The sequence below is a fragment of the Phyllostomus discolor genome, chromosome 3 (assembly GCF_004126475.2).
Source record: "Phyllostomus discolor isolate MPI-MPIP mPhyDis1 chromosome 3, mPhyDis1.pri.v3, whole genome shotgun sequence".
Taxonomy (NCBI): domain Eukaryota; kingdom Metazoa; phylum Chordata; class Mammalia; order Chiroptera; family Phyllostomidae; genus Phyllostomus; species Phyllostomus discolor.
Genome location: NC_040905.2, coordinates 125152601 through 125163748, shown reverse-complemented (window position 1 = coordinate 125163748; position 11148 = coordinate 125152601).

Sequence of the window (11148 nt, the reverse complement as noted above, 5' to 3'; positions counted from 1 at the left end):
CTGTGGGGCTAAGACCCTCAGTCCCTTTCATGTGGCAGTTTACACATGTTGGCTTGCTCCTTCATAGCCACAAAGGGAGAGAGTCTCTTAGTAAGACACACATTACATTCTTGCAATGCAGAATGATGTCCATCCCCTCACTCTTGCCATATTCTGTGCATTAGTCAAAATCACAGGTCCCACTCACATTCAGGAGCAAGGGATCCCACAGAGCAGGTAGACTAAGGTGGAGCCCATGATCTGGTGGGGATCACAGGCTCCACCTTAGTCTACTTGCTACAACAAGGGAAGAAAATATTAGATTGTGATAAGTTTATTGAAGAAAGTAAAAGGGTAATAAATAACTGGGGGAGGCCACGTTAGCCCCAAAGATCAGGGATTTCTTGTTCCTGAACTGAAGAATGTGAAGTTGCCACCATGCCAATAGCTGGGGATGGGTGTTCACAGCAACACAAAGGCCCAGAAACTGGTAGGAGCTCACTGTATTTAAGAAAAAGAAATGATGTCAGTGTGGCTGTGCCTGGTAACTGGGGGAGACATAGGAGCCCATTATGCAGGGCAAGAAATTTATACCAAAAAGCAAAGGGAAGACAATGACAAATTTTATACTTTAAGAGAGACATAATAAAAAATTGGGACTTCTGGCCAAGATGGAGGTGCAGGAAAACACACTGTGCCTCCTCACACAACCAAAAGAAGGACAACAACAATTTAAAAACAAAAAACCACCAGAACTGACAGAAAATTGAACTGTATGGAAGTCTGACAACCAAAGAGTTAAAGAAGACATTAAGGAGTGGAGTCGGGCAGCTTGCAGCAAACTGGTGGCTGGTAAGGAGTGGAGTGGTAAGGAGTGGTGGCGGGCACACAAGGCAGCAGTTGGCAGACCCAGTGAGGCAGTGGATTTGGAACAGGGCACGGCGTGCAAGGCTGCAGCTGGCAGACTGGGCAGACTGGGCAGTCCCACATTCGTGTGCAGATAAACCAGGTGAAACTGGGGAGTAGGACAGACCACACAATCCAGGGTCCCAGCACGGGGAAATAAAACCTCAAACCACTGATTGAAAACACCTGTGGGGGTTGAGGCAGCAGCAGGAGAAACTCCCGGCCTCACAGGAAAATTCGTTGGAGAGACCCACAGGGTCCTAGAATGTACACAAACCCACACACACGGGAATCAGCACCAGAAGGGCCCAATTACCTTGTGGGAAGCAGGGGAAATGACTGAAATCCAACAGAGAGTGGAGCAAGGACCATTGTTCCCTCTTGGACCCCTCCCCCACATACAGCGTCACAACCCAGCAGTGTGGGTTACCCTACCCTGGTGAATACTTGAGGCTCTGCCCCTTATACATAACAGGCGCGTCAAGACAAAACAAAAGGCCCAAACGAAAGAACAGTCCAAAGCTTCAGAAAAAGTACAAGTAAGCGATGAAGAGGTAGCCAACCTATCAGATGCACAGTCCAAAGCACCGATGATCAGGATGCTCACAGAATTGGTTGAATTTGGTCACAAATTAGATGAAAAAATGAAGGCTATGCTAAGTGAAATGAAGGAAAATGTACAGGGAACCAATAGTGATGGGAAGGAAACTGGGACTCAAATTAATGGAGTGGACCAGAAGGAAGAAAGAAACAACCAAACAGAAAAGAATGAAGAAACAAGTATTCAAAAAAATGAGGAGGCTTAGGAACCTCCAGGACATCTTGAAATGTTCCAATATCTGAATTATAGGGATACTAGAAGGAGAAGAGGAAGAACAAGTGGAAAAGTTATTTAAACAAATAATAAAGGAGAATTTCCCCAATCTGGCAAAGGAAATAGACTTCCAGGAAGTCCAGGAAGCTCAGAGAGTCCCAAAGAAGTTGGATCCAAGGAGGAACACACCAAGGCACATCACAATTACATTACCCAAGGTTAAAGATAAGGAGAGAATCCTAGAAGCAGCAAGAGAAAAGGAGGCAGTTACCTACAAAAAAAATTCCCATCAGACTGTCAGCTGATTTCTCCAAAGAGACCTTACAGGCAAGAAAGGCTGGAAAGAAGTATTCCAAGTCATGAAAGACAAGGGCCTACACCCAAGAGTGCTCTATCCAGCTAAGTTTTCATTTAGAATGGAAACGCAGATAAAGCACTTCTCAGATAAGGTCAAGTTAAAGGAGTTCATCATCACTGAGCCCTTATTATATGAAATGTTAAAGGGATTTATCTAAGGAAAATAAGATTAAAAATATGTACAGTAAAATGACAGCATACTCACAATTATTAACAACCACACCTTAAAAACAAACAAGCTAAGCAAACCACTAGAACAGGAACAGAACCACAGAAATGGAGATCACATGGAGGGTTAGCAACAGGGGAGTGAGAGGAGGAGGAGAGGGGAAAAAGGTACAGAGAAAAAGTAGTATAGATGGTAGGGAGAAAATAGACAGGGGGAGGGTAAGAATATGGGAAATGTATGGGAAATGTGGAAGCCAAAGAACTTACATATATCACCCATGGACATGAACTAAAGGGGGGAATGGGTGGGAGAGGGTGTGTAGGGTGGAGGGGAGTGAAGGGGGAAAATGGGACAACCATAATAGCATAATCAATAAAGTATATTTTAAAAATAAAATCTTTTTAAAAAAGACATAATCACACTTAGGTTTTTATAGATCACTCCATGGCCTGGCCAAAGGATTGGTAGCAGAAGGCGAGTTAGGAGATCTGTGATATCCAGAACAGAGGATGGCTGTGGTACAGTAGGATGGAGTTAACAGACACTTCCTTGTTTGGAGAGTCTGTAGCATTTGCCTGTGGATGGTGAAGGAAAGGGGGACACAAGGGTGGTACATAAATTTGTAAATTGAGCCAGTGGGTAGGCAATGACACTATTTTCTGAAATTGGGCCGATGTGAAAAGTTTAAATCTGCTCTGCTCATGTTAAGCCAGAAGGAAGATGTAAGGGGAAAGATGGCTTAATGAAGTAGGTCTGAGTTGGGATGCAAGATTTGGGAGTATTTTCAGTGCTGAGAGCTTTTCTCTGCTTTCTTATGGAATGCTTTCCCAGAGTAGCCAAGAGATCATTTTATTTACTTTTATTAAAGAAAATTTAAATCACTTTATGGACACAAAAAGCTATACACAATGAATGCAGCTTGATGAGTTTGCAGATAAATATATATTTGTCTGCAAATTCATCAAGTATACATTACCACAATGTTCCATAAACATATTTATCACCTCCAAAAGTTTTCTCAAACCCTCTATTTCTTCTTCTTGTTATTTTAATTATTTGTGATAAGAACACTTAACATATACAAGTCAAACAATATTCACCTGGGGAGTGTAAGCCCCTGGGTTAGGCTAGGGAACTGTTTAAATTGCCCAAAATAGATAATCTTAAAACATAAACATCCCTGCTTCAAACTGCAAAGTACAAGGTGCTTTCCAACTGTATTTAAAAGTTCTAATCCCATTAGTGGATAAGACCCCTTGTAAGCTGTGTGTTTCGTATGCCTTCATGCTCTGGGGTTTAGAGGTGAAACTAAGGTTCAAAGCTTACATGACTCACCCAATACAGCCAAGAACTATGGTGTTTGAGTCAAAACTTTGTTTCAGGCTTTGTCTGTCATATTCTTTGAGTCCTAAGGCCTTTGCTAATGAAACAATAGCCAGAGGGGAGGGGGAAGGAGACAGTATGGAGAAGGAGTTTCAGGAACTACTATAAAGGACAGTGGACAAAACCATGGGGAGGGTGGAAGCAAGGGAGGGAGGTGGGTTTGACTGGGGGTAGGGGGAGGGGTGGGGAGAAAATGTAGACAACTGTAATTGAACAACAATAAAGTAATTTAAAAAAAAACAAAGCAAGAAACCAAGTGAAATACACAGCACTTAGCACAGCACCTGCCACAGGATAAACTCACGAAGGACAGTTGTCAAAATACATAGGGCACTGTCATTTAGAGCCACATCAAATTAAAAAGCTTCTACACGGCTGAAGAAACCACCATAGAAATGAAAAGGAATCCATTGTATGTGAGAACATATTTGCCAACAATACATTGGACAAGGGTTTAATCCCCAAAATATATAAAGAATTTATATGACTCAACACGAGGAAGACAAGCAATCCAATTAAAAAATGGGCAAAGGACCTGAACAGACACTTCTCCAAAGAGGACATACAGATGGCCAACAGACATATGAAAAAAATGCTCAACATCACTAGCCATCAGAGAGATGCAAATTTAAATCACAATGAGATATCACCTCACACCTGCCAAAATGGCTATCATCAATAAATCAACAAACAACAAGTGCTGTTGAGGATGTGGAGAAAAGGGAACTGTTCCTAATACACTGTTGGTGGGAATGCAGACTGGTGCAGGCACTGTGGAAAACAGTATGGAACTCCCTAAAACAATTAAAAAGGGAACTATTTGACCCAGCAATTCCACCTCTGGGAATATATCCTAAGAATCCCTAAACACTAATTCAAAGGAAATTATGCACCACTATGTTCATAGTAGCACTATTAACAATAGCAAAGAGTTGAAAACAGCTTAAATGACAATCAGTATGAATAGATAAAAAAGCTGTGGTATGTTTACTCAATGGAATACTACTCAGCAGTAAAAAAGAAGGAATTCTTACCTTTTGCAATGGCATGGATGGAACTGGAGATTATTATGCTAAATGGAATAAGCCAATAGGTGAAAGACAAATACTATATGATCTCACTTATCTGTGGAATCTGATGAACAAAAAAAATGAATGAGCAAAATAGAACCAGAGGCATGGAAACATGGAACACACTGACAGCTATAAGAGGGAAGGGAGGAAGTAGGGACTGGTTGAAAGAAACTGAAGGGATTAGTTAAAAAACATGTATAAATAACCCATGGACATGGACAGTGGTGTGGGGATTGGCTGTGGGAGTGGGGATGGTCTGGGTGGAGTGAAGCAAAGGGGGAAAATTGGGACAACTATAATAGCATGAACAATAAAATATTTTTTAAAAATAAAAATAAAAATGAGAGGAACAGGAATGTGTAAAAGGCCTATTGTTACCCACCCTTGGAAGAACATTAGGACTTGCTGGTTATTCAAATATTGTTGGCTTTTAAGGTACAGTTCAGTGTGTGGCTCATGAAAGATAATTAATCCCCAGAGCATGAAAACTGTGACTTTGTAAGTCAGAATGTTAAATTATCCATGTTTGAGCATTTGCCATATGCCAGTACTATTTAAACTCTATGCATACCTATAGTGTGTGCAGTTTTCACTAGCACCCATTTTAAGATAAGGAAGCTGAAAGAATGAGAGTACACAAGCAGAAGTGAGATTAAGGCCCAATTTGCTCCTCTGCAAAACCCACCCTTGTAACTGGTGTGCTGCTGAACATTAATGCCTCTCCCTACCTTTGGGGCCTTCTGGGATGTGGCCCATGTCCTCATGAATGTTGTCTACTGCAGTTATAACCTTTGCTGCTGTGTTCAGTAACTCTGGAGCACCTCTTTCATATAATGGAATGTATTGGCTCCCCTAGAGTTGTGCCCATAGAAGTATCATTTCAACCTGCACCCCTGTGTGGCTTCTTTGTCTGCTCTTGTATAACAGGACCTTCATCCCAGAAGCTGCAGCACCCTGGAGTGGCATGCTGAGTGTGATTGTCAGAGGAAGGTTCAGCATGGTTACTGGACTTTTGCTTACATTCCTTTGTGCTTCCCTGAGCAATAGAGGAAAGAGGATCTCAAGACAGAGTGGGTACAAAATGAGAAAACCTGCAATGTCTTAACTATGACACATCACCCCTAAAATATGTGTGTGCAGGTAGACACATGCCCTGAGGAATTAAATGTGTATAAGAACACACACATACACCCTGAGTGATGGGGGAGCTATGACAATTACAAATTATTGAAATGTTTTCTTGGCCTTCCTATGAGAAAGTAATGAGGTAGGAATTATATACGTATTTGTTATGCCTCTTAGATATGTTGTTACAGTGAATATTATCCATCACATGTGGTGGGAAAATTGAAAATCAATCATGTTGAAACATTCCCCTCCATTCCTCCCACTTCCAAATAATGGAGACCCCAGCTCGTGGGGTCCCCCACATTGTGGATGAGGCACTAGAAACTCACATGGACTACTGAGTCCTGTGGAGGAAAAGGGACAGCATGGCTACTCTCTCAAGAGGAGAAAAATCCTCGGCCCTTGCCTTGACCGGCATTTATTTCTTTTCTGGGCACATTACATGGTGGTCCTCATTTACTATGCACAGGTTCGATTTAGGTGGTTACCTTTTACAGAAAACAAAGGAGATGATGCCCAAAGCCACTAATCACATCACAGAAGAAGGATATTTGCAAATGCAAAGGGAAAATTGTTGAACCCATTACACTCCATACTGGGGAGGTTTAGCACAGACTTTAGGAAGTTACAGTAGGCACTTGCTGTCTCAATTCAGGGTAAGGGAGTTCTAGCAAAAGCAAGTCTCGTAGAAGTCTAGGTACAATGCAGACCTGATTCCCCACGGGAGAACCTATCCATGAGCATGGGTCCTGTGCATCGGACCTTGCTTTCCTCTGGGAGCTGGGCCCACACCACGCAGAATTGTCCCCTACATTCAAACACTCTCACTTCTATGACCCAGTTTTCTTACTAGTGTGTGCCATCTCTACAATCCTTGTGGACCAGGCATAGTGAGCAAGTGACAGTCTCTCTGTGCTTTGATTTCCTCAATCTGTAATAAGAATGCTGTCCAACCCAAGTCATTGGGAAATTGAGACAAATGATCTCTAAATTATATAAGCGCTATAAAACATTAGAATGATTAAATATTTTCTTCACTAGATGGTGTCTTGTTTGCTATTATTCCATCCTCCCTACTCCCTACCTGCCTCCCCTCTGCCAGTGATCTGGGAATGGAAACGTTGTCTATATCTTTCTCTTCAGATAGCCAAAACGTTAGAACATTATATGTAGACACTCCTGAGCAATCCAGGGCAGTTCTCAATTGGGGGATGATATTGCACCCCCCCCACCAGGAGACATTTGGCAGTGTCTGAAGGTATTTTTGATTGTCATGACTGTGTGTCTTTGGGTGGGGGTGCTGCTGGCATCTAGTGAATAGAGACTAGGGATGCTGCTCAACATTCTACAATTCACAGGATGGCCCTCACAGCACAGAATTATCTGGGCCCAAATGTCAATAGTTCAAAGGTTGAGAAACCCTGATCTAGACAAATGAGCATGAAGAGCATTAGGCCAAGTAGCAGCATAACTAGTCTAGGGTGGGGCTGGGATTGACCAGGTGTGCACCAGAGCAGCCAGTTATACTAGTGGCATCTAAATAACATACACTTTCACATATGAGAAGTATTTCAGATTTTCAAAGCACTTTTACATTTGTTACCACCTGTGACCCTTCATAATAGTCCTGAGAGGTCCTACTGTTCTCATCTTCATGCCCACTTTCAACTGGCAGAAGAGGAAACCAGGCTAACAGGTAAGTCATTTGCTGAAGGTCTCACAGCTAGCTAGTGACTAAGCCATGACAATTTCATCACCAGCATAATCTTTGCTCTCTGTTGCCCATTGTTAAATCAGAAGTGACAAGGATGAAACACCTGGAAAATGGACTTCACCACCAGGAGTCAGAGATCTTTGCAGCCTGGAGATATAGTTTGCTTTCCAAAACTCAAGACCCCATTCACATTCTTATAGTCCCTGTGCTTTGAGTTCCATTTGGGAATATTGAACAACCAGTAGTAGGAAATGGCACGAGTTTCTGAAAGAAAGTGCTTCATTTTGGAGCCAGTAGAGGGCACTCCCATCCAGGCGATGTAATGCTGACCCAGCTCTGGAAAAAGTGTTAGACTTGCACTTGTTTCTTCATTGTGTACATACCTACAAGTAGTTCTGTTAAAAGGCAGATTTTGAGTCTGTAGGTCTGGAGCAGGACCTGTGTTTCCATACTGCTTACAGAAGCCTTCTAGGTAAAACTTTCCACGAATCACACTTTGAGAGGCAAGGCAATGGGCACCCTAGCCAATTCTCCCCTGTAGATGGCACAGCTGAGACCCAGAGAGGGAAAATGGCTTCTCTGTGCTCTAAGTCTGCAGTGCCAGGGCTGGAACCCACATCTCTTACACCCTGTGCTTGCTTCCTGACATCCTTCCCTGCCCCTGTGACCCTTAGTAGAGTTAAGGAGGAGAGTACTGGAGTGTGAGTGAGAAGTAAGATGCTACCATCTGCCTTGAATCAAGCTTCTTTGATCTACATTTTTTGGTCAAGTCACTTTCCTTGCAGAAGAACCAGTGAAAATTCAAAGATGAACAGAACCAAAATCTGGGCCTCTTGGGCCTAGAGGGAGCCAAGGCAAAGTAAATTTGTTAACAAAAGGTATTATACAGATCTGGCTATTAATCCAAAGAAAAGCTTACATAACTTTGTGTGTTCTTATAGATGCAAATTATAGTCATAGCTTTTTTCCTAAAAATAAAGGTTCTTTAAGCCTTAATCAATTTGGATGCATTTACCTACAAACAGAATGCATTCCTTTATAAGAACTCTGAACAGCTCATTTAACATGAAATCCAGAGGCAAGTGGTCCCAGGGTTGGTTCATGAAACACAGTGTTACAGTGGTTAGCTACTAACAAAAGAAGGGAGCAGAGGGAATCAGACTAAACCCTAATTAAATAGGAAGGAGCAGCTTCACAGTTGCTCCAGACATCCAAGTGGGCAGGAAAGATCTGCTTTCCAGTCTCCACAGGGAACAACCAGCCTATTCCCTCAGATTAACAGAGGGGGATAAACACTGAGGGAGAAATTCTGCTGAGACATGCACAGTAGAAGCTAGATGACAAAGTAAAACTGTGAGGCATGTGCAGAAGCAAAAATGGCAACCATAAAGAGGAGGAGTCTAGCCTGGGAAAATCTGGGAAATATGCTGAATAGGATAAGGGCACAAAATCTCTGAAGATCCAGGAAAGGGATTGGATAGGGGGAGGCACCAGCACCGTCCCAGGAAGAATCAGGAAACAGAGCTTGGATAGCTTGAAAGAACACCTGCTCCCTCCCCAGCCCAAGGAAATATAATCAAAGCTTAACAAGGCCTGAGGCATTCATTCTCTCTCTCTCTCTCTCTCTCTCTCTCTCTCTCTCTCTCTCTCTCTCTCTCTCTCTCTCTCTCTCTCTCTCTCTCTCTTGCCATGTTGGCCTAACTGCAGTGCTGATCACGGACTGGATGAGAACAGAGAGAGACTAAGCTGGACTAGTGGAGCCTCAGATACAGGAATAGTGGCACAGCAGCTGTGGGCCCTAGCCCTCTTTCTGGGCTACAGGACAATTGCTCTGCAATTCTCAGTGTCCTTAGGTTTGTTAGCATGATGGCTGCCACAGGTTGAGGAATCACAATATCACACAACCTCATCTGTGCCACTGTCCCCACATCTCCACATGTTTACCTATCCAGAAGCTCTGTGTACCCCTTCATTTTGAGTTTTTTATGGAGACTTCATTAGTTAGGCATGATTAATAATATCATTGGCCTTTAGCAATTGGTCTCAAGCACCTCTGTTCTCAGTGGGGTGGGACCAAAACTTCCAACCTTTGCCCTGGCCCCATGTGGCTCAGTTGGTTGGAGTGTGTCACATAAGCTGAAAGAATGTGGGTTCAAACCGCAGTCAGGGCACATGCCTAGGTTCTGGGTTTGGCCCTAGATCCTAGTTGGGGCACATATGAAATGTTTCTCTCCTTTTACCTCCCCCTCCTTTCCCCTCTCTCTAAAATCAATAAGCATGTCCTTGGGTGAGGATTTGAAAAAAAAGTCCCAACCCTCTTATTCAGGGTTGGTTTCCCTGGCAACCAGCTCTCATACTTAGGTTGCCTACTGGCTTTTCAAAAGAGATCTCATCAACATAATAAAAGACTTTGCTTTCAAAACTTAAGAAATTCTAAGAATTTAGGTGCTCTCTTCCAGAAACAAAGACTAAGACCAAATGTACCTCTTATTATAAATAACAGTATCACAGGAAAAGTAGGGAGAAATCCTCTCTGTCATCTTCTCTGTATAGGGATACTTGTGATTACATTTAGGGCCCACCTGGATAATCTGGATAATTGCCCCATCCAAGATCCTTCACTTAATCATGTCTGCAAGTCCCTTTGCCATAAAGGTAACATTCACAGATTCCAGAGATTAGGATGTGGACATTTTGGGGACCATTAATGAACCTCCTAGAGAGTCTGACCATACTTAGACCCCACTCCTTAAAGATCCTAGCTTTACAAGCTTCAATTCAGACATGCATATCTTACAAAATATGTGTCTGATTAAGAACCTCTCATCTGACTTAGGACTTTATCCAACTTACATTTACTGTTTATCTTGAAGTTTTTTTATTTCAAGTGCCTAAAAGAGTGCTGTTGTGTCAACATAAGAATAAGAATGCCCAAAACTATAGAGATTTTTTTTTAGTTTATTTGAGCCAAACTGATGACAATTGCAGGGAAGAAAAAAATCTCAATGGATCGAGAAAATGGCAGTTTAACAGTTATTTTATTGTATAATCAAAGGGGAAGCCATAAGAGAGTTATATGAAATCTATTGGTGATAGACTAGGGAGGCTATAAAAAGCAAAGTGGAAAAATCTCTGAGACTTGAATAAAAAGTAAAATGAATAGACATATTTCTTTTACAATGGTGGGTAGAGGATTAATAATCAACATTTACAGAACATAGAGATGGTATGCAGGGAACAAAATAATAATGAGATGTTCTGTAGTCTCCTATTCTGTTTGGAAATTGTACCTGAGGGATATGGCAAAGGGGATTTTTTAAAAATTTAATCATTATTGTATACTTTTCCCATTACCATTTAGTCCCTTTATTCCGCCCTGCCCCCCAGCAATCACCACACTGTCACAGGCGTGCACAGGTAACCAGGTTCTTAGTGATTGAGAACAAAGAATTGAACCGAACACAGAAAGTTTATAGCATAAAGAAAGAGGGAAGATTTATTAAGCAATAGTACACTCCACAGGACATGGGAGTGGGCCAACTCTGAGCAGGAAAGGAACACTTGGGCTGGGGGGATTCTATTCTTATAGGGCAGAAGTTCCCTGGCTAGTCTTTGGCAGGCTTTT